The sequence below is a fragment of the Sciurus carolinensis genome, chromosome 1 (assembly GCF_902686445.1).
Source record: "Sciurus carolinensis chromosome 1, mSciCar1.2, whole genome shotgun sequence".
In the NCBI taxonomy this organism is placed as follows: Eukaryota; Metazoa; Chordata; class Mammalia; order Rodentia; family Sciuridae; genus Sciurus; species Sciurus carolinensis.
In genome coordinates this window covers 120,670,318-120,677,520 of record NC_062213.1, presented here as the reverse complement: position 1 = coordinate 120,677,520, position 7,203 = coordinate 120,670,318, and the positions used below count along the sequence as shown (strand labels likewise).

At 36.7% G+C, this 7,203-nt stretch overlaps 1 pseudogene; it reads left to right on the top strand.

Moving 5' to 3' along the window:
* The first annotated feature begins 1,962 nt into the window (after positions 1 to 1,962).
* LOC124992717 (cysteine protease ATG4C-like) lies at positions 1,963 to 6,416 on the top strand (annotated as a pseudogene).
* The last annotated feature ends 787 nt before the right edge of the window (positions 6,417 to 7,203 follow it).

The following is a 7,203-nucleotide window of genomic DNA, read 5'->3' as shown; positions in this document are numbered from 1 at the left end:
AAAACCTAAGGATTTATAAATTATTACACTTAGAAAATAAAGAGGACATATTCATTTCAAGAACACACAGAACATTCAATAGGGTAGATTGTAAGGTAGATCATTGTCATGGGTTTGGATTTTAAACATCCACCAAAAGCTCTTGTGCTGAAGACTTGGTCCTCAGGTGATGACACTATTTGGAAATGGTGGAGACTTTAGGAGCTGGGGCTTGACTGGAGGAAGTCATGTCATTGGAGGCATGCACTTGAAGGGCATATTGGAATCCCCACCCCTTCCTTTCTCTCATTTCACAGATACCATGATGTGAACACCTTGCTCTTCCATAGGAATCCCACTAGAATGTTTGGTCTCATAAAAGGCCCAAGGCTATGGGGACAGGCGATGATGGACAACAACTTTTCAAATCATGAGCCAAAATAAATATTTCCTTCTCTTAAATTGTATGTTTCGGGAATTTTGTCAATTTCAGGATGACTAACACAATTATAAAATGAGTCTCAAAAAGTTGGTATACCTCAACAAGTACCGTGCACACAGGATGCCACTAACACTTTGTTTTAGGGCTGTCCCAGCCTGACTTTGTTTTTAGAATACTTCTAGACTTGCAGATAAATTGAGCAGACAGTACTCAGTTCCCATATGCCTCATTTCCATGAATACATTTTGATATTATTAGTATCTTGTCTTAATATAGTACATTTGTTATAACTGATAAACCAATATTGATACATCTTTATTCACTAACATTTATAGATTAAATTAGCTTTCATGTTTTGTGTTGTACAGTCCTGATGGCTTTGACAAATGTGGGATGCCATTAACCCCATTACAGCATCATACAGAAAGTTCCACCACTGAACACATCCCTGTGCTTCACCAGTTCATCCTCCCACTTGCCTCTCCTTAGCAACGGTTCATCTTTTTCACTCTTTCTATAGTTTTGGCTTTTCTCCAATGTCCGCTAGTAGTAATGGTATATCCCAAAGTGTGTAGATTTTCAGACTGGCTTCTTTCTCATTTTATATCTTTTAAGTTCCTCCATGTCTTTTCATGACTCCATAGCTCACATCATTTTATTAAATACTCATTCATTCTAGGCATTCACCACAGTTTGTTCATCCATTACTTAGGGAAGGACATTTTGGTTACTTCCAGTTTTTGTCAGTTAAGAATAAACATGTGGCAAGCATTTGTGTGTAGTTTTGTTTTTTGTGTGTTAACATAAGTTTTCATCTCATTTTGGTAAATAACTAGAACTGCAATTACTCGAATATATGGTAAGACTACATTTAGTCTTGAAAAAACTACTGAACTGACTTCCAAAGTGACTAACCATTTTCATTTCTACCAGCAATGTCCGAATGCTCCTGTGATCCACTTTTTGACAATATTTGATATTGTCATTTTTTAATTTTAACTCTTCTAACAATTGTGTCAAGTTATCTCATTTTTCTTTAATTTCCAATGCCACAGTGAAAACTAATTTTGAACATCCTTTAAATGCTTACTTGACATCCTCTACCAGACATTTCACACATTTTTAATTAAATTTCTTGCCTTAATATTGTTGAGTTTTAATAAGTTTTGTATATTTAGGATACCGGTCCTTCACCAAATCTGTATCTTACCAACATTTTCTCCTCATCTGTGAAGAGTTTGTTCATTTTCTTAACATCACTTTTAACAGAGCAGAATTTTTTTATTTCGATGAATTTCAACTTACTAATAATTTTATTTTCTGGGTTATGCTTTTGCTTTTGTATCTATGGGTCAGTATCAAACCAAAGATTGCTTATATTTTCTCAAGTTATTTCTTGGGAGTGTTTTAGTCCCTTTTGTGCTCCTTTAACAAATTGCTTGGGTCTGGGTACTTTATGAAGAAAAGAGTTTTAATTTCCTCAGAGTCCTGGATGAGAGATGGGTAAGCACATCTGGCTAGAGGCTGTGCTGTGTCACAACATGGCAAATGGCAGCACGGAGTGGAAGCATGTGCTAGAGATACCACAAGGTGAGAGAAGAAGCAGGAGACAGAGGAGACGTCTCCTTTACAACAACCTAATCTCATAGGAACTGACTCATCCTGTCATCCTTACAGAATTACAAAAATTCATGCTGAGGTTTCCTTGATCTAATCATCTTTTAAAGCCCCCATCACCTCAGTACTGCTACAGTGGGGAGCAAGGAGCCACCACATGAATCTTTGGGGACACATTCAAGCCACATTCACACCATAGCAAAACTGCATAGTATTGCAGTTTCACACTCACATTTACATCTGTGATCCATTTTATGAAAGGTGTAAGAGTTCTGTCAAGATTTTCTTCTTTCATGTGGATGTCTAGTGGTTCCAGCACCATTTATTGAAGAGACTATTCTTTCTCTGTTAAATTGCTTTGAAACTTTGACAAAGATCAGTTGACATATATTAATGAGTCCTGTTTTCTGGGCCCTGGGTTCTTTTCCATTGTTCATTTTCTTGGTTTTTTCTTTATTCACCGATTTCACACTGTTTGGGTTAGTTTAGCTGTATGCTAAGTCCTAAAGTTGGTAATGTCAATCTTCTTAGTATTTTTCTGGTCTTCAGTGTGAGAACCTGGTTGGGTTTTGTTATAGTTTCAATCTGGAAGATCCAACAAAGACTCATACCCAATGTAGCAATATTCGGAGGTGGCTTTTAAGATAGGATTGGGTTGTGAGTGCTCTGATGTCATCAGTGGATGAACTCATTGATGACTGAATGACCTACTGGGAGGTGGTGAAAAATGTAATGCAGAGTTAGATCACTAGGGGTCAGCCTCGAATAGTACTTCTTGTCCCCTGCAACTTTCTCTGTCTTCCCAGCTGCCAGGAATTGAGCAGTTTTCCTCCACTACACCTTTCCACCATGCTGTTCCACCTCACCCAAAAGCAATGGAGCCCAAAGCAATGGAGCCAGCTGACCATAGACTGAAACCTCTGAGACCATGATCCAGAAGAAATCTTTCCTCCCCTAAGTTGTTTTCCTTAGCTCTTTGTCACAGTGACAAAAAGTTGAGTGTTTCCTGTAGGTAAAGTTAAAAAATACTCAGGATCCTCCCAAAGTCTCAGTTCTTAGGATTATTAACTTCAAGAGAATTAGTCCTAGGGTCTAGCAATATGTGGATTACCAATAAATGTTCTACCAGTTGCTGGCTCCTGCAGCTTCTATTCCTGCTGTGCTGTGATTCATTGTGTTAGAAGGTTTTTCTAGTTTGGATGTGACTGGTCATCCTGAGACCTCATTTAAATATAAAAGAACTGAATAATTTCAGTGTGTTCAGGGTTTTAGATTTTTCTTATTGTGAGGATAAGTGATGACATCCAACCTATTTCTATCTTGGAGGAAAACTCTGAAATTTCTTTTTAAAATTATTCATATCAAGTTAACCAATGTAAATGCATAATTATATTTTTTCAGGTTTAATAGTTGTGTAATCATCACCTGCATCTAATTTGTCTCCTCCTCACAATCTCCTGAGTCTCTTTGTCATCATTCCCTCTCTGTGGTCACTAATACTGGACCTGGAAAGAAAAAAATATTTGGATATCTGATATCACTGCACTAACTTTTTCTTTTTCTGTGACTTTATAGAATGAATCACTGTGTTACTCTCCAGACAAATAGAGGAGGGATCGCATTGTAGTTACTTAATTTGGCAGCAGTTAACACTACTGGCAGTTTATTGCTGTCCTTCATCTTGTTTATCTCTACTGGTTAATGGTAATTGTTATAAAAAATTTTCTGGTGATCTTAGATGGAGAAGATGCTAAAAATATCTGCCATAATAAGAGGATGGAGATGATGAATTTGCAGATAAGGTGATGTGGAGTTAAATATTTTATCTCTTTATTATTTCAGAAATTTGGGTGGTCACTTAAATGGCCATCAAGTCACTTCAAAGACTTCATGTCTCTTTTAGTTTTATAGAGTTCCAGAGCTTATTTCATTTAGCATATATTCTTCATTTCCATTCATTTACTGGCAAATGTTGAGAAAACTGCCCATCTGAAGTGGACCCTGTTAAGGGGTGAAATTCTGTGCTTGTCACAGAATTTATTAGTTCAATAGCCTTGAGTTCGCGCTGCCCAGAGATAGAAGAGATATTGGTGAAAGCCGATATGCCTCAATTAGGCTGTTTCATTCACAGTCTTGTTTTTGTTTACCTTGAAGAAGCTCTCTCACAATAAATCCTTTTGATATTTAAACCTATATAATAAATGTGTGGAGCCTGATCATGGCCAGTCTCTCTCCCATCAGGAGTTTGGTTGGTCCCTGGAATTCTGCTTTCTCTATATTAGTGTTTGTCTTATTTCCAATCCTCTCACCACCTTGTTTGGGAAACTGATGAAACATTACACAGGCAGCAACAGGAGGAATCACAATACTAGACTTTAAATTATACTACAGACCTATAGTAACTACAGACCTATAGCAACTACAGACCTATAGACCTATAGTCTATAGAATGGGAGAAAGTCTTTATCTGTGTGTGGCTGCTTTTATGGCTGCTGTTGCTACGGCTGCAGCGTTTCCCAGGTTGATTATGATGATGACTTTGCACAGCCTGTGAACATGGAATATAGAACAGCATGGTATTGGCATAATTGAAAACGAAAGAAACAGAATAAAAGACACCGAGATATAACAACCCAAATACAGTTATCTCAAGCTAGACAAAGGTGCCATAAACATACACTGGAGAAAAGATAGCCTCTTCAACTAATGGTGCTCAGAAAACTGGAAATCCATATGTAGTAGATTGAAATTGAACGTCTATATCTCACTGTGCACAACACTCAACTCAAGGTGGATCAAGGGCCTTGGCATTAGACCAGAGACCCTGGGCATACTAGAAGAAAAAGTTGGCCCACCTCTTCATCATATGGCTTAGGACCAGACTTCCTCAATAAGATTCCTAAAGCACAAGAAGTAAAATAAAGAATCAATAAATGGGATGGCATCAAACTAAAAAGCTTCTTCACAGCATAGAAAACAATGAAGAACATAAATAGAGAGTCTATAGAATGGGAGAAAGTCTTTATCACCTGCACCTCAGAACACTAATCTCCAGGATATACAAAGAACTCCAAAAACTTAATACCAGGCTGTGTCACTGAGGTCAGAATGTCTGTGTGTGGCTGCTTTTGTGGCTGCTGTTGCTACGGCTGCAGCATTTCCCAGGTTGATTATGATGATGACTTTGCACAGCCTGTGAACATGGAATAGGCAATGCTGCACAGGTCCAGGTTGTTTGCTGCAAGTCAGGTGTGAGGTCAATTCTACAGAAGAATGCAATCAACTAATGGCTTTTTCTTAGAATTTGAATATGGAGACCATGGGAACAAATGAAGTTGGCAAGTTAAAAACTAAATTTATATCAACTTGGAACAACAAGAAACATAGTTGGATTTTGAAAACAAAGACATATTTTAGTAAAAATTCCCTGGTAAAATTGTGCGTAAAATGTTATCATTTTAAATATGAAGCTTGGACCTGGCCTGATGCATTGAACATTGAAGATTCAGGTTCTGAATCATGGACTTCCCACACTGTAAAAAAATTACATCATCATTTGAAGTATTGCTTTCAGGGGAAAGAGAACTCAAAACTCCAACAATTTCTCTGAAGGAAACAATTGGGAAATATTCTAATGATCATGAGATGCAAAATGAAATTTGTCACAGGAAAATCATCTCTTGGAGTGCTGGGGAGATAGCTCAGTCGGTAGAGTGCTTGTTTGCAAGCACAGGTCCCTGAGTTCGATCTCCAGCACCGCAAAAAAAAAAAAAGAAAAGAAAATCATCTCTTGGTTTGGTGAGTCCCCACTGGCTCTCTTTGGCTTACATCAGTTAATAGAATATGAAAAGAAGTCTGGGAAAAACGCTGGAGATTGGTATGGACCAGTTGTTGTTGCTCACATTTTAAGAAAAGCAGTCATAGAAGCAAGACACCCTGATTTACAAGGAATAATTATTTATGTTGCACAAGATTGTACAGTTTACAATTCTGGTGTAATTGATAAACAGAGTGCTTCCATGACCTTTGGTAATGCAGATGACAAAGCTGTTATTATTTTTAGTTCCTGTTAGACTTGGTGGAGAAAGAACCAACACTGACTGCCTAGAGTTTGCTATGGGCATTTTAAGCCTTGAATATTGTGTGGGTATTATTGGTGGTACACAAGAAACAGCCATATTACTTTGGTGGATTTCGAGATGACAAATTTACATGGATCCTCATTACTGCCAATCTTTTGTAGATGTCATCATAAAGGATTTTCCTCTTGAGAGACTATGACATTATGTCTGTTACAACCAATGAAGAAGAGCTTTTCACTGAGGATGAGAAGAAAAGATTAAAAAGATTCAGCACAGAGGAGTTTGTCCTCCTATAAAGATGAGCACATTTGTGCCCTTTGAGAAGAACTCCGAAAGGGGAAAATGAAGAGGAACAAGTACATTTGAAAGTTTTTTTTTTTCCCACAGATATCTTAATTTTATACATTCTTTAAAAAAGAAACATTTGAAAATATATAAATTTAAAGATATTTTTCTGAGAGATGATTTAATGAATATTGCTTTTCTAATAAATATTAAGCAATTCTGGTTGCTTTCCTATTTCCCAAAGATCTCTAATGAAATATTACTTTCACTGTAAACCTTTTAGTCTTTAGTTTTCCATCTGAGCCCATTGTTCTCCTGGAGGTTCTGTGACGCAGACCCTCTCAAAGACTGGATACACTAGATAGCATCAAAAGCCTCAGTTTGTATTAATAACCAGAAGGCAAGAGAATGAATCTTTAGGGCTGCCTAAGCCTCCTGCTATTAATGCAACCAGAGGTTACTTTTGGATATATATTAAAATTAGTTAGAATTTGCTAGCTATGATGTACATATAATTATAAATAAGCAGAATTTTGAGTTAAGGTAAGCAATATGACTTTATAATGGTTACATGTTTATGCTTGCTTTTGAGTCTTTTATGAAAAATAAATACAAACTATTGGTTTTTCCCATGAATTTAAAGGTTATGTTATTAATGGTAACTGCATCCATTAAGTCAGATAAAGGAAATTATAAAATAGCAGTAGTATTTGCTTCCTATCTCAAGAATGAAATTTTATGAGAATTCAACTTAATATGCAGTTTTTAAATCTAAAGATAAGTACCAAATCTTCCGAT